This window comes from Acanthopagrus latus, chromosome 7, assembly GCF_904848185.1.
Source record: "Acanthopagrus latus isolate v.2019 chromosome 7, fAcaLat1.1, whole genome shotgun sequence".
NCBI lineage: Eukaryota > Metazoa > Chordata > Actinopteri > Spariformes > Sparidae > Acanthopagrus > Acanthopagrus latus.
Genome location: NC_051045.1, coordinates 26,356,099 through 26,382,994, shown reverse-complemented (window position 1 = coordinate 26,382,994; position 26,896 = coordinate 26,356,099). Strand labels below are relative to the sequence as shown.

Genomic DNA, 26,896 nt, shown 5'->3' with positions numbered 1-26,896 from the left:
ACTGGATTTTGAGATAAAATATAGTGACTTTTTAAAAATTTATTTATTTGGCAGATATGTATTGTATATGATCAAAAATGGATAAAAAGGCATTTTTAATTTCAGCATTGCTTCTCTGTTTATTATCTGTTTTGTTGTCCAATTTCTTGTGGCAGTTACTCCAGTGAGATGATTAAGCAGCTATTGAGAGTGATACAGATACTATGGAGTTCGGTATTGCATTAGGATTGATTGAATTAAAGGGGACTGTAGGGTCTTGGCATAGATATGAATTGAGCCCCTCAATGTGCAAAACATATTAGGTGAACCAGAGACTTGGCAAATGTAGTTTAATATCTTTATACATCTTTATCTAATATCTTTGTCACCCTGTTCCCATATCCAAGCAGTTATGGAGTGCAGTGAGTATGTCGCTGTCATACCCAATAGAAATGACTAAAACAAAAAAACAACTCTTGTGTCTAATAAACTATGATCATGTATAAAGGTTACGGATATAAAGGTTGCAGAAAAGGATGTGTTTGCATGAACCAACAGCTAGCGTGATAAAAAACAGTTGTGAGTATATCAGCAGAGTGACAAATAAAGGAGAGTGATAAAATACATCTTACGTGTGGGCGGGGAGGTGTGAACTCTATTTGTGTCTCTGAGCTGAATCAACCGTATTGTTCTGATTTGGGCTTTTACGCTGAAATCACAATTTAAAGGAGTGTGTTTTCAATTCACAAGAACTCCAGTTTTGCATTACTACTTTTACTGTTTTAACAAGCTAAAACACGTCTAAGTATCAGCTGGCGGCTGTTGATAAACTGTGAGGAAACAAGCTGTTATGGTAAATTGTTATGGTAAATTATGGTAAACGCAGCTGTAGCTTATTAATGTTTCGTCACTGAGTGATCAAACAATGGAAATGAAATTCTTGGTTCTGGTTAATGCTGTCATGTGACTTTACATTTATACATGGCCAAACAAGCTTCCAACTCCACCCTCTCATCCAAATATAGCCACTTGTGGCAAAGATGCCAGTAGCTGTAATGCAAAGCTTCAAAACTGTAGTCCAGAAACTGGTAGATGACTTCCTGGTAGGTTTGCACTCATTGCATTCCACACATACTGTCCTGTAAACTTGGTTGGAGGATGGGTCTCTGCCCAAAATAGACCCCATTAACTTTTGGAGTGAATCCAGATAAAAGGACGGATCCAGCAATTTGCCCATGGTTGAGTGTGGCTCTGCTGCAGGTTTCTGCCTCTTATGATGCAGTTTTTTCTCACCATTGTCACCCACAGTTTGGGTCTCTGTAAATAAATTAATTAAAGTGTATTGTCTAGACCTGCTCCAATTGGAAAGTGTCAAGGGAAACTTTTGATGTGATTTACAATGTACAAATAAAAATGATTGACTGATGTACAGATATCCACTGACTACAACGGAAGCTCCAAAACATTTGTCATAGTCCACAAACCAATGTGTGACACATCATGGTTGGTTTACACTGAGTGCATATCACACATACTGCTCTCTGCCCTGTCTTTCTTCACAGTGTCATATCTAATAAAGCATAAACAAGCCGTTGAAAACACTCTTTTGACATTTCACGTTCCAGTTTCAGTCTCACCTCTTTGTTATTCTGACCCTCTGTGGAAGATCTCACCCTGTCTGTTCTCTGCTCATTTGTTGGTTGTTTATGTGTTGTTTCCAGGCAACCCTTCTCAGAGGAAGACACAGCCATCAGTGGCAGTTCCTAAATCTGCTGATATATGTCTGTTTATGTTTAAGACAGGCACGCTTCTCTGCAACAATCCATCAATCCATCTTCTCTCTTTTTCTCACCCCAAACCCCCAAATATTCTTCTTTTTGTTCTGACCTACTTCATTATTTCCCTTGGTTGCATAGCATGCCTCTCCCCCCATCTTGATATATATATTTTTTTATTTCAAAGTGGTGTTCTACATCTCTCGAGTCGAGTCTAACACCTCTATTGAGCAGAGTGGTACACTGCTGTGTTCTCAGAAAACTTCATAAGCGCTATGAGCTGTGGGCTTCACGCGCTCTTCTCTCTGCAGGAAGGCGCATCACTCGATATAACTGCACGGTGAGGCTGTGAAAATGAAAAATGTACGAAATCCTGCCCATTAATGCAAGTTAATTCCAGTTTTTACACAAAAGTAAGTGAAGTAGAGGTAAAAGGGTGTCAAGCGTTATAAATAATGTGAATGTCAATCATATCCTTCCATTCAAATGAATATTTTCATCTTGCTCCACAAAGAAGTGTTGTATTGCATATATTCATCACTAGAATAAAGTGCACAGCAGGATAAAGAATCTGTACCATCCAGCTCTAGGGATTTGAGGAAAGAGTCAAACCTACCCAGCATCCCTCCTGTTCCAATTAAACCGGTCAAACACTGATATTAACTCCAGCCCTGTGTGTGTGTGTGTGTGTGTGTGTGTGTGTGTGTGTGTGTGTGTGTGTGTGTGTGTGTGTGTGTGTGTGTGTGTGTGTGTGTGTGTGTGTGTGATTGTTTGTTTGTGTGTGAACTCTGACTTTAACCCAGTTGTGGATTAAAACTCAAAGCTGCATTATCAAGTCAACAGATGGAGTCCGAACACGACAGGCTGGTGTCGCAAGCACACATCGTCTGCATCAAACAACATTTTGAACATACTGTTTTCAAAGAAATCGTCTAAAACAAAGTAGAGCCAACAAATAATGAATGAATTTGAATCCAAACTACCTGCCCTGCCCTTTTTGCCTCCAATGCCCCAGTTGTGTGTGAGTGACAACTAAGTTTGGTGAAATTTCAATTCTAAATCAAAAATTACAAAATCAAAAACTACTACAACAAGCTAACACAACCAAACAGCTACACAGACTGAGCAGAGGCTACCATCTCCTGGATATCAGCAGCTGTCCGGTTGCTCATCTTGACATCGGCGGATGAAGTGATGGACTGACTGCTGTGATCAGCTATTTCTTGGCCAGTTGAGAGTAGAGTGATCGTCTTTTCCACTGAAAGCTTTCAGTGCTAGTTTTTGCTCTTCTTTCAATGAAATATACTCGTCAGTTCTCATAGGACTGATGCTATGGCAGCATCAGTGCTAACCTCTCAAAGAGCTGGCATTGTTGCTTTCAAACACACAGTCTCTCCCCTCGCTGTCCGTCACGTCTACACTGCGCTCGTAGCTGCCAGTATAGTTGTTCATGTGATTACCCAAATCCAGGTGACTTTCAAGGTAAAGGAAACACTCCATGAGAAGCTACTTTGTCAGTAAAACTATTTTATTGTTAACTAATGGGAGGAGGTGGACTCGTGGATACACAGAAGTGAGAGCGAGAAAGCACAGCTTATATCATTATTGATACTGTGGAAAATGAGTTTTGGAACAGTTTCACATATTCAGTATCAATATTTATCTAACTACATTTCTCAGTAGCGTGGTGATAGTGTTGCTGTTTTAGTGGTGACCTAGTAGTGCGGTAGTGTCCACACAAGCTACATTTTTCCAAACACCTCTGAAGCCCAGTGCCGCAGAGCTTTCTGCTGCGGTCTGAAATAAAAGGATCGGCCATTGACGCCACCGCCATTCACGGCTGTGGATGTGGAGCCAGCAGAAGCACTTCTGTATGACAGTGACATCACAAACCAATCCTTGGGCTGATGCCTACAATGTCTCTGCTGCAGGGGAATACTGACAGGTGGGCTTGATTGAGTTTACGTTACTTGATGGAAAGATGGCAGAGGGTGAGGAGGACGTAGACACATTGATCCAAGACAAAAAGACAAACTTAAATAATAAACAAATACAGTAACGTTACATATTGGAGGTAAGAGGTGGGGAAATGAGGGAACAGAGAAACATTTGAAAAGTTTACATTACTCTGAATTATTACTTTAGTGATTTTTAACCAGCAGATGGTACAACAAAAATGCAGTTTCTACAAACCAGAGTATGGTGGTTAGTCAAAATTATTTGCTTAACATGTCTGTAGACATAGCTACTAGTACAGAGTAGGCCTTATAAAAAATACCACTTTTGAAATGGACAGTTATATGAGATACTGGTAGATGGATAGAGTACTTTATTATTATTTACTTGACATAAATAAAATACAAAAACAATGAGGCAGGTAAAAGAAAAAAATACAATTAAAGGCTGAATTATATACAATGACTAAATAGACTAACTCAAATATATAGGGTCTGAGGGTCTCAGACTGGAGCCACTGGGTATTGATTAGAATATTGTCCGAGCTGACTGTAGAGAGTAAAAGGTCATGCTGTTTGTGCAGGTTAGTGTGAGATATCAGAGCTGCAGTGCTCTCAGAGTTGATGGTGATGGATGGCACCAGTCGTATAGACACAGTGCTGATAGGAAAACTGACAGCTTTGGACTAGGTTAATAAGAGTTGAGGCAGCTGTAGGTCACAGAGTCAGGAGGTGAGGGTTGATGGGTGTGTATAGACTGTGACGGTCAGTCCAATAAGGGGCACCCTGTTAAAAAAAGGTCTGTTGGTTGAGCTTTGCAAGATGCTCTGGAAGATAGAAAGAGAAGGTCGAGTGTTGAAGAACCAACTGTAAAAGAGCTGGATGTAAAAACAGCCACATAAACTAGGTGACTTCACTCAGCTAAAGTATTCAAACATTCTATAACAGATTCTTCTTCCTCTTCTTCTTATTGTAAACATATTTTTAGCTTTTCAGCTTAAGTGGCTAAAATTGCAATCTGTTCCTTATAAAAGATTATTGTGTGCTTTACGTCTATATGTCAGATATGTATCCGATTTTTACATCGCAAAATTATCATTTGAACAAATCCTACATATGCATGAAACATACAACAACAAAAAGGATAACAAAAAAGAAAATATACAAAAATCAATTCCTATGCTATGATGTCAAATTTGTAAGAGGGAGACTGAAAACCAAAAATATACCAAATACATTAATTCTCTTTATTAGACTAATTGATTTTCTGAATTATTTGAGAGGTCTTAAAATCCTTCCTGTTTGTTGTAATCTTAAAAAAAAGAAATGATAAAAATATAATTAACATAAACTAACTTGTAATGTAACTTGTTCTGTTTGTGGTTTGTCCAAGTGTTACTGTATCTAGCTGACCAAGATGGCGGACGTACTTGCGCCTGCTCTGCTCAGATTGGGTAGTGACTGAGACCACTGAGGGAACATGTTAAGCTTAGCTATAATGTGGAGTAGAAACAGCATGAACATGTAGTGTTGGACTCTCTCCTCATCCTGTTTCATTCCGTTTGAGTCTCTCCTCCACGGCAATTGCTTTAGTTTCTATATTTGTGGTTTCCTGACAGTTTTGATCCTCACCTGGTGCTCATCAGTGAATCAGTCCTCAGTTTATTTATAGGCTTGTCTTTCAGTTGCCTTAATGTTATGTTGCCCTGTGCCTCATGTCATGATGTGCGACTCACTGTTTTTCTGTTTCATCTGATTTACCTGAGATTGGTTGCTCGCCTATTTTGGACCTTGCTTTGTGTTTTTTGTACCTTGGATTTTCTGCCTGCCCCTTGGACTTGTTTTCCTGGACTGCCTTCCCTTTTTTTCTCCTGCCTGCCTCACCCTCCAGTCAACCCTTTTCTGTTCAACTCAAGGCTGCGTTTGAGCCTTTTAGCTCCATTTAAATCTACTGTTCACACTTGCAAAGTAACTCTAAGCATTTAAGTTCTATTTCCTCAATCAACTGTTGTTCCTGTGACCACAGAGGTAGAAAGCAGTGTGTTCTATTTCGGTTAATCTGATAAGGTTACATCATTAGTGTTCCTTCTTTTTTTTGTAACATACACATTTAATAGCATTGTAGAAGCTTCTAGTTTTTCTGCCAGCTGTTATCCATCAGCTGTCAGTGAGGGGGAAAAAGAAAGTGAAAGCCGACCAAAGAGGATTATATGTAGAAGATTAAATAGTGCAGATTGAAGTGAAACAAGCAGGATGATACAAACAGTCTTCAAAGTGCCCGAGGGGTCACAACACCAGTGACGTGCTCGCCATCAGTTTGTGTTACCAGCCTCCAACCCCCAATGATGTCATCGAGGCTGTCTCCGTGGAGACTGGTACTGGAGCGACTGATTGGACAGTTAACCTCAGGGGCATCAGTGCCGCCTGGGCCTGCTGTTCCTCTTAGTGGGACTGATGGGAAATGTGTGCCGGAGAGAAACACTTTCATTTAGTCTGCCTGCCCGACAGTGTGCGTTGGTATAATTCCCATGCAAACACATTTTCCTTTGCTCTTACATGCCCCATTGGCTGTGACCAGCCGCTCCTTTTTCTTTCTGTTTCTCAAAACTGTTTTTCTTTTTATTTCTCGTTTTATTCAGTCCCATCTCTTAGTGGCTTTTCCATTTTTTTTCATAGAAATTGCAGCCATTTTGCATTTTGGATTCAGTCTTTCTCTCAAACCTCTCTGCCCCTCTTCCTCTTCTCTGTCTCTGCTTTGAACATCTTCTCTGCACTTGCTCTATTTTGGTAATAATATGACTCAGCTGTATGTGTCTCTATACTGTCTGCTTTGGTGCATGTGTGTGCATTAATGTCTTAGTTTATGTGTGGAAACACTGTCACACTACATATTCACACTGGTTGCCTTTATCTCTGATGAAATCCACCACTTCATGCTTACAGTCACTGGCTCCAGTATCGAGCTCCTGTATAGTGGTGACTCAGGCTTTATGTAGAAGAAAGGAATGAATCAAAACCATTCATATTTCAATAAACTGCACTGTGCCTCCAGAAGTTCTCCCTTTGTATAACTTTTTAATGGAAGTTCCTTGCTGACACACTGAATGTCTTTCCCCTGTGTCATTCATGCCTGCTTTTTAAATTATGTTTTATGGTTGGATGAAACAATCAGTTATAGCAATTTACCGATTTACTGAAAATGTGAGCTGATATTTTGGCAATAGAACAAAAACACTTGGGAAAGAAATTGTATCTTCCTTGCATATCAATATCCCGCAGATACAGAGGAGATGGCAAGTGGGACCATGCTGAGCCCCTCAGCACCACTAATAGGTGCAGTGTTAAATATCTGGCCAAGATCTAGCTTAAAATATCCCCAAAATCAACCCACTGTAGCTAGCTCTGGAGGTCGCTCTGGGGGTAGAGTAATCCAGTAGAGTTCTAGTAGAGACCAGCAATTGGAAGGTCACTAGTTTGATTCCCCTGATCCCCTGGCTGCATGTGGAAGTATCTTTGAGCAAGATGCTGATCCCCAAATTGCTCCTGATGAGTGGATGGCACCTTGCATGGCAGCCTCTGCCATCAGTGTATGAATGTGTGTGTAAATGGGTGAATGTGACAAGTGTTGGGAAGCACTTTGAGCGGTCGGTAGACTGAAAAAACGCTATAAAAATCCAAGACCATTTACATATCATCTCATGTTGGTGATAATGCCTTATTTAGAAAGTGTACAGCCTGACTGTTTAGCAAGCTGTTATTGGCTAAAGTAAATACAAAGTTAATTAACAACGAATGGGATTTTCCTGTTTAGCATCCGACCATATATATATATATAGCCTTTGACAAACTATCAAACTACAACACTAAAACTATAAAAGCATCCTCTGATGAAAATGTATGGTCTAATTTTGTTGTAAGTCATAGTAATGCTAATCCAACAGTAGTGTCAAGGCCAATAAATCACAAAACCAAAATTAAATATCTATAAATGGAGCAATTTATCTTTAAAACTGCTCCGAAATGAAACACATTGGAAAAAGTTCGCCGAGAGCTGTCTCACAAGACTCAGCTGCTCCCAAGAGCAACATAATGAGAGCCCACAAATGATGGCAGCACTACAGTCCATCATGTCAACTGTGACACCTTGTGTTTTTATTTCCAATAACAACAATTTAACTTCATCTCATTTTAATCTGCTTATCCCTGAGGGTTGCAGGGTTGTTACCGCTTTTATCCCCCTTGTTCAAAGGGTCGTGAGGATTCAGTCCCAGCTATCTCTATGGGCAAAGGCAGGGTAAACCCTGGATGAGTCACCAGCTCATTGCAGGGCCCTTACTGATGGCAGAGGCCACCACACAAGCTGCCAGCTGCACATCAGGAGCAATTTTGGGGTTCAGTATCTTGCTCAATTCAAACTACTTCGATATGTAGCTCAGTTCTGCCCCAGGGGAGCCGGGATTCAAACCAGTGACCTTCCAATCACTAGTCAACCAGCTCTACCCACTGAGCTACAGCCGCTCCCATATTTTTTTTATTCTGAAGTTTAAAAGCAAAATCGTTGGACTTGACCAGGTATGTAAACCATGCAAGTCAGTTAGTTTTTTGGAACACATTCTTGATGACGTTTCACAGTAAAAGCCTTTCTAAGAATGGAAGAGTTTCTGTCCGCCAAAAAGCCAGAAGGTTTGTTATGCTCCTAGTTCTCTCCACTTGACTTTACTCCAATAAATGATGGTTCAAGCACTTGGCACAAATTCAAAGCTTGTACATTGGACTGGACCAGCAAATCTAGAAGCCTACCAAACCTTATTCCCCAGTGGCTTCAACTCTCTGTGCTGGTAGTGGCTGCTTGGTACAGATGTTATTTGTTACAGATGTTTTCATTATGTTGGTCTCACATTGATGTCATGACTCAAAACTTTTATCCAGACTGATTATGTCTGCTTCCGTCTTCCACATTATTGCTTTAGCAAAGCAGTTATTCCAAATCTGTCTGAGCCAGATCAGAATAAAGGTATTATTATTATTATACTTTTGGAATAACTAGAATGGATTGTGGATGCTTAGAGAAATGGAAATAGCTGGGATGAAAATCCTAAAAAAATACAGCCCTCTATCAAACCCTCCTGGTGGTGTTATAGGAATGATTCACTGTGTAACATTGGGATCCAATTTAACACTTCAGAGAGTATTAACAGCTCCACATAAGTGTTTTCAACACAGCCCCAAAGGAAATCATCTCTAAGTTTTCTAGAGGCTTCTAATGCAGTTTGCATAATGTTTCCATGTAAGATCCCTGGTGAAGATGCTGAGTTCAGCGGTAAAGGTTGAGACGGGAGTGACAGCTGACTCTGCATAAGGCTTAACATTTATCTTCCTGTACATGGCAGCACACCGTCCTACCATGACAGCTACACACCCAACTGCACCACTTGTTTCGGCAGAGCAGAGTCATAAAATACCTCTAGTTCTTAGACAGTGAATAGTAACTTCATGTGATGTGAGTAAAATAAAAGTGTTAAGAAGTAGACATGCTGTATTGTCCTTCAGATAACCTTAATGAAAGTGATTGTCAAGTTTGTCATCATGTGGTGAATCAGTGGCCTCAGGCTTGTGGATAGTTAAAACATTGAACTCGTTTTGTGGCACAAAGGATTTTGTTGCTGCAAATTATGTGAATGTTATACTCATATTCAAATTCAAACCTTTTCAGATAGCATCTGACATCTTGACCTTAAATGACTCTTGACATTGACATTCTGTAGCACTTGTAGCTGTAAATGTCTTACTGTGTTACCTAGATATGAGAGAAGCAAGCCAGAGCTACAGGTGGACTGACACAGAACTGTCCAAATGAACTGGACATCATCACTGTTGTCTACCATGGCTAACAACCAATCAAATTACGAGAGTATTTTATAAAAACCTGTAACCTGATTAGGAGGGAAAAAAATGAATGAATCAAAGTTAAGACTTCCCCTCTATAATCCAGGGATGTCCATGTAGAATCCTGAGTGGAAGAACTTGAATTAAATATTTCACATTATGACTCAATGAGCTGCAGAAGAAACATGTAATTTATTAATGTCTCTGTGTGTTTCATAATTGATGCGAACAAATGAATAAACAAGAATGCTGTTAAAATATGATGAGTTTTCACAACATTGCATGGTGTCCCTGCTAAGAAGCTTCAGACACCAAACCTTCTTTACTGCAACATTAGTGGCGTGACTTTATAAATGGCGGTCAGTGGGTCACTAAAGTCTAAACAGAAATATCTTGTCAACTATTTGATGGGTTGCAACGAAATCTTCCACAAGCAGTCTTGGTCCCTAAATGATAGAGTCTCATGACCTTTCCTCTAGCATCCCCATGATCTTAATGTGTAGTTTTGTATGAGATGTGGTTGACTATTGGTTTAATTGGATGAAATTTCATTCATTATGAACTCATACTTCATGTAAAATGTTAAATAGTAACACACTAAATTAAGATGGTAAACACGGTAAACATACCTGTTTAACATCAGCATCTTAGCATTGTCACTTTGCGAATGTTAGCATGCTATCGTTAGCATCTGTCTCAAAGTATGACAGTAGCTCTCTGTGGTCTCACACAGCTGCTGTCTTCTCCTCTTGTAGTCTTGTTAATTTATATGTTCGTTCACTGCTGGTGAAGAAGTCTAATAAGCCTATTTAACTCTTGTTGGTGTTTGTTTCAGAAGTTGCCATGGTCACAAAGCAAGCTGTGAAAGCTAGTTGGAAAAAGTTTCCTCATTAACCAGATAGCGGCAGGAAAATAGCTGTGTACTTTCACCCCACTGTTGTCACCTAGCTTGACAGCATGGCTGCAGTCATGTAGACACTGACAACTATGGAGGCAGCTTTCTTTCTGGAAGTTCCTTTAGTATTGTGACACATTTTGCATCTTGCTAAGATGCTATACTTACAGCTTAAACACAAATATACTTGAAAATATATTGTCTCCCTAACCCTGTAGGAGGGTTTCACTAAGGGTCTGGATATAACTGACATGCACAGTATCTATTCTGTTTTCCAGACAAACAGGTAGAAACACACAAACACTTTTATAGCTAGAGTACCTGTGTAGCAGGAAGCAAGCCACTGTGAAAATGCTCAGACACTGTCTCATTATGTTCCCAGTACATGATCTGTATGAGTCGAAGTGATATTTTTACCCCTCTCATCATCTCATTCGATCAAAGTCTTGCAGCCTGGGAAGCTTGATTCTATTGTATCAATTTGTGCTCTACAAGAGGGAAACACAAACTGGATGTCTGCATGATTCTATAGAAAGACTGGAAAGTCTGTAACGAACCACATCATTGATTTTTTTACGGCCTTCATGTGCCGGGAATATTCTGGCTAAAAAGCACTGAGAATATAAGATCTCATTATTTTCTCTTTGGCTCGGAGTGATGTGACTCTCTAAATTTGTGAATTTGAATTTATGTGTTTGCATGCAAATCTGACAAAACCATTCTTGTCAGCTGACCTTATTCAGCCTACCAATCTTTGGTAGCTCCTTCCACTGAGACATAATGGATGTGGTTGAAATGTTGTCAGAAAGTGGTGTGGATGATGGAAGTGTCCAACAATTCTGTTCAAATAGGTGTTCACAATACAACAACATTTGAATATAGCGTTGGCAGCTAGCTTATTAATGCTGTAATGTTAGCTTCAAACTTTAGCAAGCGCAGCTACCTCTGCTCCCAGCTGTGGGACCTCACGGTTCATGTCATTTGCTGGCCGACTACATTTTTTTTTTTGTGAAGTCACAGAATGAATTAGAATCACTTTTCCCACGTCATAATGTGTCAGACTTGGACAAAAGAGAGGACTCAGATGCAGTAATGGCAGAAGTAATGTCAGGTTTTATTAATCTGTTTTGCAACTCTTCAGAAAGAATGAAACCAAATGCTATGAAACTGAGGGACAAACAAGACAAACAAACATAAAACACTGAATAACAAAAAATGCTCCCGAAGGAGGAAAACCTACTCTGTTACTGAAATCTTGAATATAAAAAGGTTACAACAAAAATCGCTCCAGAAGGAGGAAAAGAAAGGCTATGAAAAAACACTAAACTGAAAATCAAAATCCTAACCAGAAAATTAATGAAATCAAAATCACTCTTCTAAAGAGGACAAAAGCAGAAAAACAAAACAAGGCAATACGTATCGAGGCCAGGGTACAAGACTGTGACACAGGGCTTCGGTATACGACAGAGACAACAAAATACTTTGGCAACGCAGACAGGGGAAGACAAAGACTTTATACACATGGGGGAGGGGAACACAGGTGAAAACAATCAAGGATTAGGGATGACGTCAGACCAGGGACACAAGAGGAAGGGCAAGTGACCTGAAACGAGAGGAGAGTTACTTTCAAAATAAATCATGAAATTCACAAGACAGTTCCCAAGACAAGACAACCTCACCGCGATGTGACATAATGTACAACATTCCGTCAGTGTCATCTACATGGACCATCAGTTGGTGGATACTAGCTGCATGTAACCCTGCCCCAGTCTGAAATATGTAGGACTGTGTGGCCATCAAGTTTATGTTTGAAGTTTCTCATATTAAAAATATGTCAGACAACACATGGAGTTCACTGCTAAAATTAATTAGATATCATCAGTTAGTTAGAGGTGATCAAATCTGCCAGTGACAGTTGCTACTGTAGCTGACAAAATTGGGGGTTAAAAGCTAGAAAAGAGAAACTGAGAATGGAAATTGTTCCTGCTAATCTGGAATGGCAAACCAGAGAGGGACTACCTAAGGAAGTCAGAGATTGTTGAATGCTAAAATAGTGAAGAGTAGGTCTACCTACACCTACAAGGTCTGCACAATATGTACAATATTTTGTAATGTTCTTTTATAAATCTACACAAGATTCATACATGTTTGCATTACATGATGTAAGCTTATTGGCAATTATTCATATATCATACAAACCTTTAATTCTTTTTCTAAAATGATTTATTTGACCTGTTAAAGTTCAATACTGTATGCAGAACTGAAAAACATTCTATAGATGGTCAGTTGTAAGCTTGCAGCATTAGGGCACTTGTTTTGTGGTGAGTAATACTCCCCAAAGTACCCACATCACCCTTCCAAAGTTCCTCATCACCCTTTAAAACAGCCATTATGTTGCTGTTATTGAGCTGAACACCTTTAAGTATGATGGTTTAATACATTCAGTTATATCAGTGGTGAATAAGCCCTTCTAATCACACGGCCTGTATATGGAAGTGGATCTGGCAACCATCATGATACAGTGAGCAAGACATGGTGACAGTAAACAGCTAAGAAATAGCAGAAGGAGAAAATCTCAAGGGAGTGATGGGGCGAGGGAGGACGATGTGTAAGTGGGGAACCTGAACACAATGCAAGTCAGATTTAAATTATGAATGACAAGCTGCATCAAACTTTCAGACTGAAGCTGGGATGCAGCAGGCGGAAAGGGTGGAAGAAGAGAGAGACATCTTATATCATCTTTTGTGAGGACATGTGTATGCCACCGAAAACTTTCTGCACACATAACAACAGCAAACCAGAGTTAGAGCTAAACTCAGACAGCTTTGTCAGACCTGTAATAACAGCTACAATGATAAACTGGGAAAAAGGGTTTTCATTGAGCAACACCTGGCACAGCTCGCACGTCGGTAGTGAACAGACTCAGTGTGAGCTGTAACGCAGAGGTGGAGGTAAAATGTAAAGACCACAGTCATAAACAAACTTGTCTGTAGAGGAATGTGTACTGCTGTATTTCCTGTATTTCCTGCCTCAAACTTCCTGACAGACAGGAAGCAGCAGGTGAGGCTGGAGGAAATCACATCCAGCACCCAGACATGAAGCAATGTGGCATCCTCCAGGGACATGTGCTCTCCCCTGCTGTTCTTCAGATATCTGGGATATACAGTCTCCCAGGAATTAAAGTGGCATCCTTTCAACATCGAACTCATCATCAGAAAGGCCCAGTAGGGGATGTACTTCCTACCCTAGCTCAAACATTTTCAACTTGCCTCAGCAGCTGCTGATCCAGTTCTAGATTGACAAATATAAACGTAAGCTCGCTGCGCATTAATACAAATCACTGGATGGCCAGTAAAGCTGATTCTGAGAGAGAAGGAGGGAGCTGCTACATCTGTGTTGACTGATTTTAGGTTCGGGGGGGAACTTCAACTTATTGTTCAGCACATTAAGAAACAGCCTTCATGATGAAAAAGACAGGAGGAAATTACAAGGCTTTCAGGTATTAATAACAGAGGCCGAAGCAAATGGAGCAGCTGCTGTGATAACAAGCCTGTGTCGATGCACTTCACAGTTTCTACAAGGAGAGGCTCTCCAGCTCCGAGTTCTGGGGAGTGAAACGTAAACATATTTGACCTTTTTGTTGTGCAAGATGTCTCCGGAGACTTACTTCCTGTTCAGAGATCTGCTGACTGAATGTCTCAAGAATGTCTAAGTTGTGGTTCTTGTCCATCAATAACTCTGCATGTATTGTATCATATACGATGATTTATAAGATCAGTGCCCTTTATTAACATCATTGTACATGTATTTTATATGGTTCATTGTGGTACCTCTGCTGCCAAGCTAAAGACTTGTCATCCAACCACATGTGAAGGCAGAAGTGGAGAGACACGACTATGTTTTAAAGGGGTGATGGAGCAACTGTTGGACAATCTTTTCCTTCAAGCTTTCATAGTGCACTCAACTGACTGATGAATGTTGGGAAGAAGACGATAGTCTGTTTGGATAACAATTTCCACGTGCAGTAAACATGTCTTGTTTTGAACTTTAATACTCACTTGTCCTTTTAAGGACTAAGACTAAGAACTTAAAACAGCCAAGTTTCTTTTTTTGCCTGCTATGTTATGTCATATGATGTTATATTAAGCTACACAAAAAAAAGTTCATGAGCACAGTTCATCAGCTAAACCTCTAAGCTTCTGTCAAAACATTGGCATTTGCTTTCTGTTTGCCAAATATAAAAGTGTAAAAATTGGAAAAAGAGTAACACTGTGAATAAACAGAAAGCTGGTGAAGGAGGATAGAGATTCTCATGATTTAGATGGAAGCTTTGATCATTTGACTTTTGCTGTGACAACACCGATGAAGCTCACTGTCTGAAGATTATTATCCCCTAAATCAGTGGTGTCAAACTAATCCAGTAAAGGGCCATGTGGCTGCAGGTTTTCATTCCAACCAAGCAAGAACACACCTGATCCAAATCAGGTGTGTTCTTGCTTGGTTGGCTGATCCAAATCAGGTGTGTTCTTGCTTGGTTGGCTGATCCAAATCAGGTGTGTTCTTGCTTGGTTGGCTGATCCAAATCAGGTGTGTTCTTGCTTGGTTGGAATGAAAACCTGCAGCCACCTGGCCCTTTACTGGATCAGTTTGACACCACTGCCCTAAATATACATACATACATATTAAAACTTATAAAAAACTGATATCGATACCGCAATATTCCAACTTCTGTGCACTACAAGACCTGACTATGACTTTTATGCCTTCCAGTGTTGGAACTGCGCGGCTGCGTCTGACAATTTCTGTAATTTTCCGAGTGGACAATCTGACAGTCATGCCCACTTCACACAGTTATTGGCCAGATTTCTGGAGGTGAGAAACCACAGGCAGAGTTTGATCTTTTTCTCTCCAGCCCTCTTTTTTATTCTTCACACAACAAAGCTTCTTATAGATCTTTGACAATAGAGGCGCCAAATGGGAGAAGCCTTGATTGTATTTTTCCCCATTCTGTATTCCATTTAAATTGTCTGTTGAAACGCTTATTCTCAGTGTTACCTCGCTGAGTGATGTCTCTCTTATGCTCACTGCTTTTAATTGTTTGCAATTTAATTTCTGCGTAATCATGTTGTATGTGCCTTTCCTGGCATGGCAGAAGGCTCAAAGTACTCCGGTAGCCGTGAAACTTGGCTGCCGTTGCCATGGAGAGGTCAGTCAGAGTTACGAATCCAAGCACTAGTCAATTCAAAACCTGCATCTGTAAACAAACTATGGTGTCATAGCTGCAGAATTCATCTAAAGTTGACTCTTTAAGAACTCCAAGAGACTTTAAACAGGTTATGAAACAGTCTCAGTTAAATACTGATGCCTTTGTCAGACTGAAATAAACAAACGAGGAAAAGGCGGATGAATAAAGCTGCTCTGTAGTCTCATGGTGCGATACAATTTTCTTTGTTCCGCCATTAATGAATGAATCAAATTAAAGTTAATTATAGCTCATCATCTAGTCTGTCATACCTGTAGTCGACTGTTGGTGTAAAGCCCATCATTGGGTACATATCCCTGCCCCTGCTGTCTGTATGTACTGTTATCAAAAACCCCCATGGTAGATACATTTTTTTTGAGCATCTCAAACCCTGTAAAATTTATATCTGGGGAGTTAATCTTTCTTGGCATCATGCGCCACTGAACAGCTTTCATAAGAATGAATGGCACTCCAGCTGCATCCATCCATCTGAAACTACCAACTTACTAACCTCTTTGCTAACAGTGCAAACATAAAGAAGCTAGCAGCTGTTCCTATTTTGAAGGTATATAGCCATTTTAAAGGCAGTGCTTAGCTAACCACCAGTAAAAAGTTTCCCCTGACACTATTTTGCAGAGGCACCTTTGCTGCATCCTGGATTAAATGCTGCCCAAGATGATTGTGATTGGTTTAAAGTAGGGCTGTCAATCGGTAAAAATACTGAATCGCATTTAATCTTTCTAAATGTACCTTAACGCGATATTTTTCAGTTTCTAATACTCCTACTAACATGGGAGTGGACAAATATGCATTGCTTTATGTGAATGTATGTTATTTATTTATCTATCTATCTATCTATCTATCTATCTATCTATCTATCTATCTATCTATCTATCTATCTATCTATCTATCTATCTATCCAAAATGAGCCTTTGTTTTGCTTGTCAGATTGAAAAATACAGAGCACAAAATAGAAAGGTAATAAAGTTCGACACGTTACACCGTAGAGACACAGTGAAGAGGGAACTTAAAGTAGAACCATATCATTATATGATGCCATGCTTCAGTTCTCTTCCTCTGTTCCTCTTTAGATAAACAAAAGGCGCAGCTGTCCTCTTTGCTGCCTTGAGACTGATTTCCATAACTTTTAATATACAAACCTTGTTTCTTTGATTCCTTTATTGATTTCAACTGACAAGCAGCTGCTCCCTCAAGTCGAAGTTGTAACATTTGATATGTTTGAGTTGAGATTAATTGTGACACTTTTACTGTCGACATGTCCTGCAAGTATTTTCTTCGTTTGTCACACAAAGCCTGAAAGCAGATCCAGAACTCGGCTGCCTTTTCAACTACTCACTTCACTAAATGAATCAGGTTACTCTGTGACTGAAATTCACGTCATTCACTCGGCAGCAATTAAAGATTCACCTGACTTCCCATTGGAATGTGAAGAAATAAAACTTAGAGACAGGAGCAGGGTAAAGATGCTGACCGAGCCACTGTGAGCATTGTTCAGCAATGTTTTGATTTTAAACCATTCAAATGTTATCTCCTGGAGGCGATTTGTTAATTTTTAACTGAGGGGAAGGCTGTTCCCCCCACTGTGAGATGAGAAGACTGTTTCTTTCAGATAATCCTGCTCATATTGTTCACCCGCCATGAGGGAATGTAGTTGTGAACAACTCTTTTGGCTCTATATTTTTTAAGATAAGTTACTGATACTGATATATCAGACTCAGTTCCATCCTTAGTCAGATAAAGGCTGAGATTAAGGCAGACTCGACTGACATACTCAGCTAAACAACCCCGCGGCCTGATGGCAGGTTAACAAGGCGGGTGACATCCCACTTAAATCGCCCACTAATTGTCTCACCACCAGCATAACCTCTGTCATTCTTTTCCACTGAGTGCCCACTTGTCACTGTCCTCCTCCACTTCTCATCATCGCCTCCACAGATTCGTACGCCATTATTTGTCATTCTTTAAATGCTAGTGCATAACATAAACATCAGCTATTAAAGACAAAAAATGCACGTTTTCACATCAACTTCCACCGCAGCCAGTGAGATCTGTATTGCTACGGTCACAGCTTCTGTCGAGGGAAATTCATTTGTTAAACAATCGGGAGCGCTTCAGCTCGTTCGCTTTTGGTTCAGTTCTTTAATATATACGCACTGGCAAGACAAAGCGCTCTCGCTGTGAGACATCCCAACAATGAGAGCATGCATTGAGGTGAACGTATGCTGTTAACATTTCTTAAAAGACTAAAGGGACTGCCGACGTCATGAGAGAATGGAGACAGGTATGCCAGTATTGTTTTGATTGTGAGAGACAGGACAGAAAATTTAACAAATTTTCTCTTTCTTGTTGGCTGAATTGCAAAGCTCTTGAAAATCCAGGGAGTGAGTTTTTGTATCGTGGAGTGGGTATGTGTACGTCAGTGCTCAGTGTGTCCACCTTGAGTTAACTACATGGCTTTGTCTCTACATGGACTGCAGCAGTAGGCACATTTTTATGTCCTTCTTGTCATAGTAGTTGTCAGCCACTTTTGCTGCAGTAAGTTTAATCATCTTTGTTGATTGTTATTTTAATCTGACTTTGGCTCATGCATGTCAGATGTGTGTCTGGAAAGTACAGCTCTTTGATACTGCTTCGTTAGTGTAGCAGACTCTGTTACATCACTTACCATTAGAGGGTGTCTTCTTTTGGAGCCGCTGCACACGTGAGGGGTGCAACACAAACACTATTGCCGGTGTGCTGTGTAATACATTGCCACAGGAATTAGTCCTAGAACCTGAAAAGCATTTTTGCACTTCAGTTTCCCTCATATCAAAGTCACTGGGTTTTGGTTAAATGTCTATAATAAGGTCTGTGGTTAAAGCAAGATGAACATTATGTCACATTTTGTTTTGCAACACAAAATACGTCAGTAAGTTTTAAAAACAGCGGTTGCTAGCAAATGGCTAAATGAGACTACAGAGCCTGTTAGGGACATTCTGCATCATCATGCTGAACCTGGAGACTCGTCTACTCACTAGTCCGTCTTCAGAGGCCAACTTTAATTGCAAACTATTGTAACTCTAGCTTCTGATCAATTTATAGGAAAGTGTGTGTTATATAGTGTAGTAGGAAGCTTAGTAGTGGTGACCTTGAAGTCATGTGATGTAGTTGGTTTAACAGCTTAACGTTAGCTTTTCACTTCGAGTGATTTACAGTCATTTACACTACAAACATCCTAAAAGTGGTGGCTACAAAAATACATCAACCTTGCAGCACTCTTTACATGTCATCTCAATTAGTTGTTGTCATTGTTATTGTATATACCAAAGTTTCACAGCCATTTTTTTGCAAATGTTGTTACATTTTGTTACTGTTTGATTTATGTTAAGTTAGCCTTTATTTTATTTGTATCTTACTATATTTTATTTTATGTTAGCTTATTTTTACTCTAACCCTGTATTACTTTCCCACCTTTGTATTGGAACTGTTGCACAGCAGTTTCCCTCGGGATAAACAAAGCTTCTTGAATCATGAATTACTCACATAGCTTTGTGCGATCTCCGTGGTTTTGCTAGTTAACCAGCAGTTAGCTAAATGATTACATCTGTAGCTGGCTGTGTTAGACCTACAAGCATTCTGGTGGTTAGCGTTTACTGTTATTTGGTATTAAAATGACTAACCAGTCAACCATCCTGTCTCTTTGTATTATGTAAATGGGTGGTTAAGCCCAGTTTTCATCACATGATAGAGTACACATTGTCACTACTAGCAGAATTGTTTGGGGCTGGTTAGAAACTATAATCAGTAGTCGATGATCAATAGCTACATATTTATCCACAGACATCATACAGGAACTTACACTGTGTAGTGTGTAGATGGTTGGTACCTTTCCAGTTATTACATCAGGTGGACAATGTTTGAGTAGCTGGTTTATCTTCACTCTCTTATCTTACTTGCGTTTCCATCTTCTAAGTCCACCTATAGAAAGCTACTTTTATGACTTGTTGGCTTAGACAGCCAACATGCCTCGCTTAACATGCAAAGAACCCAGCGAACCTAATATGCATATGAGTGATTCTTACTAATACTGTCATCTACAACTGCTGCAGACCGTACAAGTTGTTTAACAGTAAAATACCTGTAGCCAGCCTGTAGCATGAACATGTGCGTTACATCTGCAGACTCCAGTTTTTGAAGCACAGCGTGTCATTTACGCAGGCTCACAGCAGGTACCTGCTGATACATTACTGAAATCTTTCAGCCGAGTGGAATCAAACACTAACTGAGCTTCTGTATGAGCTGCTCTACAGGTGCACCTTTAGTTTTCTTACTTATAATGACTGAAACCCAAATAGATTCAGAAGGATTCAGATTCAGAATGAGGTCTGGCTTCACACAAAGCTACACCAGAAAGTTTTTCATAGCACAAACATCCTCACTGTAATTAACTAATCATCGCTGGCTCGAGGCGGAGTTGCAATCAGATTTATTTATAGTTCAGTGGTTACGGCTCTGTTATACAGCAGCCAGCAGTACCAACAACAGCTCTGTTACACTGTAAACATGGATTTCAGTTATGCTTTCCTAGTTTTTGTGTTCCCCTAACAGAAGCCTGTGAACCCCTTTAATGCATTACTGTGTGCCAAATGATGTTAATGCAAGGCATCTGTTTCATAAACTTCGGGGAGCTGTAAGATAAGTGCTAATAGTGCTAAAACCTTTGTATTGACTTTGTGATTCAGTCTATACATGGAGGATTTTTGTGTGTATAGTCGGAACACTTAGTCGATACAGCAAGCAATCTCAGACTGTTATTTAAAGCTTGAAAAATGTCTAGTCCTTGTACCTTCTTAAATCAGAAGTTCATGCTGCCTTCACCATAATCAGCATCAGCATCAGTTTAATGACTTTTGTACACATACTGAAAGTATACCCAGGAGGGTTTTGGCAATATGTCACTGATATGTTACTGTTGTCTCATGGGAGGACTCTGATGATTTTATTTCATTTCTTAGTAGAGGGCCAAGTGTTGCAAACCCCCCCCCCCCCTTAACAGTTATGCTCTCCATCTTAGGAGGCAAGTCCCAGGATAACAGTAAAAGGTTATGTTGCTTCTATGCTAAGAAAGATTTAGGAGTGTCTGGTGCACACTACGGTCAATCCCATTTCCAAATTTTACACCTGTTCTTCCAATACCCCCTTGCCCTGAGTCACAAGGGTAGTAAATTGAAATTTCTCCTGCTGTAATCAAACAGTTACTAGCTAGGAAGTGGTTGAATACTAAAGTTAGTTAAGGGATTACCAAATATGTTGTTTTAGGTTTAAATATCACCCAATGCCAATATTCATTGTCTTTTCTTGCTTCTCAGTTAGGAAGAAATTAAATAATAAGCCTGAACTGAGCCTGGACTTAATCAGCAATAATAAAAGTGTCTGCAGACAACAAAAAACCTGACAGATATGGAATTTTGTAACTGAAAACATCCATCAAACTTTCTGACACAGCTCATTATTGTATTCCTATGTTAGTAAAGTGCATTGTTTCCTTAGGCCTTCTTTATGATTTACAGTTTTGCCTGAATATCAGAGTCCACAGCTGCCAATAATGCTATAAAGGAAAGAGTTCACCATGCAAAGTTGGTCATGTCTTGAAAGGGTTCCACCTTGGTAAAACGAAAACATTCAAACTTAAAATGTTGCCTGAAAATGATCAATAGAATGTGAAGAATAACCGTTTTGACATAATGACATTCATGTATTCATTTACAAAAGCGTGTTTAGCAAGCTAACCAACTAGCTCTGGCTTGCCCCAGTCCAAAACTTCTGCTCTGGCAGTTTATACACCAGCATGTCCTCAGTGCTTTGAACTCCCAGTCTAGACTGCTAGCTGCATGGCTAACTGAGCTAACTAGCTAAGGGCAGCTACGGTTGGCAGAGGCTAGTGGTTACTCTGGTTACTACTTTTTTTTTATTCTATTTTTTTTAACAGTTGTCCAGTTCTAACATTGCACCTTTAAGAATCATATTGCTTAACATGTCCTCCAACTTTCGTTCCAGTAGGTGCTTGATTTCCCTGCATTTAGCTGTAATTGTGTTGTTGACTCACTCTGTTAGGCTGTCAGCATGTGTTGCTAGTAGGAACAGAGCACCCCAGGGAGTCCTGGCCATAGTCACATCTGCCATGCACATTGGAACAGGCCACCATTCACAGCTGATGACCAGGGAGTATGATAATCTTGAGCAGCTGAGCATTGGGAGAACAGTGTCTAATCTTTAGCCTACTGGGGCGGCAAGTGTTGTAAAGCGCTTTGAGCTGTCAGTAGATTAGAAAAGCGCTATAGAAATGCAAGGCCATTTATCATTTTACTGGCATTATGTGATGAAACGGCTCAATTAGATGCGTAAATGAAACAATAGTTTAAATACCGGCAGTGACAAATGCATAATATCCCAGCTTTTAAGACATGTATTTTTGGCACCATCAAGCAAAGTATTAAGAAGAGATAAGAATGTGAGAGGTGATCATTTCAGGTAATGAACCGAGAACTAAATAAGCTACATTTGCATATTTTTTTGTTTGACATGTCTGCTAACTCTCTCGTAGACTCAGTGAAAGAAATAGAGATCCACAGGAAGACTGATGCGAGGATGTGGGTGCACTACATGATGCGACAAGCTTCAGATGTTAAATTTAGCAGCAAGACTTAACTGGCGTAGTTCACATCAGATGTTACCCACTGCCACACTTCCCCATCTTATAAAAGCATGTTTATGGCAGAACCTTTTCTTTTGTAACAAAACAAAAGGCTTTGACTTTACTCCCACAATCAGAGACCATTGATAAATGATAGAGGAAGGACTACAAACTCAGATACATGATATTTTAAGTAGTTGCCTTCAGATATTTGAAATGCTGAAATACAACACTCTTGCAGCATCAGACACAACACAAACCATAATTTATAGCTTGTTTCAGCTTCACCTATTCTTTAAAGTGGAAGGCCGTAAAAAAATTATTAGAGATTTTTTTCTCACCTGTGGATGAATAAAAGGACTAGTTCTTATTGAGAGTGAAAAGAGAATATCAGTACCAGTCACATGTGTATATGCTAACTGCAAATCTAGAGTATAGAGTGGCATAGGTATGATGCATTTTTAGGCTAACCCAGAAGTTAGCATCGCTAGTGGTTCCCCTGGCAAAGACTGGGATTTTTCACTTTGGTACCATGCCCTAAATAATCTCTGTAACAAGCACAGGTTTATTTATGTATTTATTTATTCTTACACGTTTTGTTCTGTAAAATAATCTTCACAGATGAACACCACTTTTATGATTTTTGAAGTGTCACTGGAATCACCAGATGTGAAAAGCTAATGTTAGGGTATAAACAAACTACAGTTTTATACTACACTATAAGTGTCATATTAATGTCGTAAAAATTGGTCAAAGCGTTATAATAAAGCCTTGTGAGTGTCTTTATGCTATAAATGCGTACAGCCGCAGACCTAACTGAAGGCATAACCAACATCACTGTCTGCTCTGAGGTGCAGGAGCTGAACTACACTGCCTGGCCAAAACAAAAAGTCGCCACCTGGATTTAACTAAGCAAATAGGTAAGAGCCTCTTACTGGAAAATTACTGCATGGGTGATTATCTTTCAGCTGCAGCAAGTTATTTAACCCCAACTGATGCATTTAGTAGCCTCTCATTTCTTAAACAATCGTATCGAAAGACACATCCGGTGGTTGTGGAAAAGATGTTAGTCTGTTTGAGAAGGGTCTAATCATTGGCATGCACCAAGCAGAGAAAACATCTAAGGAGATTGCAGGAACTACTAAATTTGGGTTAAGAACTGGAAAACTAGAAGGACACTGGAGAACCATCATCTTCGAGGAACAAATGTGGTCAGAAAAAAATCCACTAATCAATGAGTCTAATTGGAAAAAAAGGCGTCAATTTGCAAGGGACCATAATGTTTGGACTCTGTAGCAATGGAAAAAGGTCATGTGGGCAGATGAAGTGATGCACCCATCATGGCTAGTGCCTACTGCCCAAGCCTGTGGGGGCAGTGCTATCGTCTGGGGTTGCTGCAGTTGGTCAGCTCTGGGTTCAGCAACATTATGTGCCCAAACAATGAGGTCAGCTGACTACCTGAATATACTGAATGACCAGGTTATTCCATCAATGGATTTTTTTTTTTGACATCTTTGGGATTTGCTGGAGAAGGCTTTGCGCAGTGGTCTGACTCTCCCATCATCAATAAAAGATTTTGGTGAAAAGTTAATGCAACATTGGATGGAAATAAATCTCGTGGCATTGCAAAAGCTTATTGAAACAATGCCACAGCGAATGTGTGCCGTGATCAAAGCTAAAGGCGGTCCAACAAAATATTAGTGTGTGACCTTTTATTTGGTGGTAACTTTTTTTTTGGGCAGGCAGTGTATACTAAAGGTCAGATCTACAGCAAACCACAGTATTATTCAAGCAAAGTAAGATAATGATAACAAAAGGGGGCTTTGCTGTTTTTCTCTGTAACATATATTTTAAAGCAACACTAGCCACCACTGTGAGGTAGTTTGATAATCCTGAGCTTCTCATGACTTTACTTAAAACCTTATCCCTTCCTATGCAGTTCTGTCACACACAGAACTGCAGATGTTTAAAAGGTAAGAAGCTGCATGTAATGTGATGGATCACCCCCACTGATGTCACTTAGTGGCTAAATTGCATTGTGGGTAATGTAGGCACCTGGTTCTGAAAAGGAAGAAGAATGCATGGAATGAAAAATGAGATGTCTCTGGTCCCGCTGTGTCGATTTTGACTCAATACAACTCGCCACTGAGTGACATCACTGGAGGCGATTTGTAAGATCACGTGCAGCTTCCTCTGGAGCTGCAGAAGACTATATACCATTTTTTTTCACGTATGCAGTAGGACTTCCAAAGACCTGTAAACACACTTTATTGTACAAGATTGATGGAGTTACCCTTTAAATGTCCGTCCACATGAAATGCAGCTGATCATATATGCAAGTATGGAAGTTACTAACCTCTCTGCTTTTTTTTCTTTTTTTTTTTTTCTCTTTCTCTCACTCATAGAAGGTCAGCATGTCCACAGGGCTCAGGTCAGTGAGTAGGACTAGGAATAAGGCATCATTAATTATGAACGCATAAAATTATACAGCTGGATGATGAGGACGGCTGAGGAGAAACTGAGGACCACGGAGATATAGTGGGTCTCTTTCTCTTTCTTTTTGTCCTCCCACCTGCTAAATGTCACTGCTTTCCCTGTCAGTCCTCAGGTCACAGTGTACTCGCCTCCTGCTGTGTCTCCACCGCGCACACACGCACACACACGCACACACACGCGCACACATGCACACACCTCATTGCTGTCGGCCGCATGAATGTGCCTCTGATTACAACTACATGTAGTTGTTAATTGTAATCTGAATGCTGTGCTATTTTCTTGAGACCTGACAGGATCACTTGTTCTGATTCTGTCTGCTATGAGCTCAGCCTTGACTCATTCATTTGTGGACATTGCAGAAGCAGTACGAGATAACATTTGCAATCGATATCAATTTTAAGGATATCTATTTTGGATTTCATTTCTCAGTTATAAGGAAAGAACTCAATAACTCAGTCAGGAATGTAAACCTCCTGCTCGAATGTGTACTAGAGCCTTGTTGCTAGTAGTGGGGGTGCAGATCATGCAGTGGCAGTAAATACAGATGGCTATGATAGAAATAACTGGAAGATTTGATTTTTTTTCTTTGTACTTTGTCTTGCCTTTAAGTTGCCACTTTGCTTTGCTGTTTTGGGTGTTACTTTGCTTCTTGTCCCCGTTTTGTCTGCCTTGGTTTTTTTTGCATTCGGCTTTTGCTTCGGCTTCCATAGTTTTCCCCTTTAAACCCCCAACCTGACAGCGGGGCTGAAACACAATCATGACATGACATTTCAAAGTTATATTTATAAGCGCCACAAGGTCGGGCAGTGTCAATGTTAACATAAGACTGAGAACCTTTAATAATACTGTTGCAATCCCAACGGTTTAGCTGCTTGAGTTAATATTAGTTTGATCATCTGTTTAAAAGCTTACTGAGAGGCTGCGAAGCCACATTTAAAAAAAAAAACAAAAAAAAACCAAACCTCAATGTTATACATCTTTTACAAATGCACTGTACTTGACCGCTAATCTTTTACCTTGTCTCGATAGGCCTAGTTTTGTATCAAACTTAAACTTACTTATAACAATTTCTACAGACAACAGACTGAATGTATGACTGAACCGAAGACAGTCAGAATTGGCCCGACTGCCAGCCAGTATAAACAGTTTTTACATTCGCTTATTGACACAGCTAAAGCTAATTTCAATGCCGACACGTTATTAGGGAAAAAAGTGATATTTACTTTCTGATCTTTGAACTGAAATGAATTAAATGTTCTGAATAAGCACACAATTTGTGATTCATACCTCTCCCATTACAGCTCTTGATTTTTCTTTGACGAAAGTTGCTTCTTTCAAATCACAATTTTAGTCCAAATATTATAACCAATCTGCTGTTATAATTCATCCATCTCAAGTGAAATCATGCTCACTCTCACTTTTTTCAAATCATTTTCCATGTGATAAGATTCTTCATGGTTGAAGGTGGCTATGCTACTCTCAGGAATTTACATTTGCTAAACGCTAATGTAGTTATTAAATGATTAAATCTGGGAATGGTAAGATTGGGCGGCTAGCTCAGCTTCTTTCCCAGCACTCTTATCTTTTATAGTCTCATTAAAACATAAATAAACAAAAGTGTTTAATACCACAGACATATTAACCCACGCAAAATAGCCATCACAAACGTAGCCTTAATAGAAACTGTACCTGACAGTTACTGCTTACTGCTGTAGGTGTGTGCTTTGTGCTAACTGGATTAGCTGCTGAACGATAGTCACTGCAGCTGCGACTCATTCTTCAGCTCACGGGGTGTCTAATGTGAGCAACACATTGTTGTCATTTCTAACTGTGTATCCAACTACCTCATGTCTCACTCAAAAACATTTAACATTCTAATAATGAACATTAACTATTAACATGGCTATTGTTATTGCTCACCACTGTCAAGTGAGTATGTTGGTTATCAGACCCATCTCAGGTCGAGCCTTGTGA

At 39.8% G+C, this 26,896-nt stretch overlaps 1 protein-coding gene across 4 annotated transcripts in view; it reads left to right on the top strand.

The window, feature by feature from the left end:
• The window catches only part of LOC119022986 (kelch domain-containing protein 8B-like), a 215,111-nt gene that overhangs the window by 26,334 nt on the left and 161,881 nt on the right, over nt 1-26,896 (top strand). The window contains exon 1 of one of the 4 annotated variants that reach the window (XM_037104536.1): nt 24,837-24,964. The exons of the other annotated variants lie outside the window; for them this stretch is intronic. The gene's annotated coding sequence lies outside the window, so the exon portion shown is untranslated. Of the gene's footprint in view, nt 1-24,836; nt 24,965-26,896 lie in introns of those variants that run through there. 4 annotated transcript variants of the gene reach the window in all.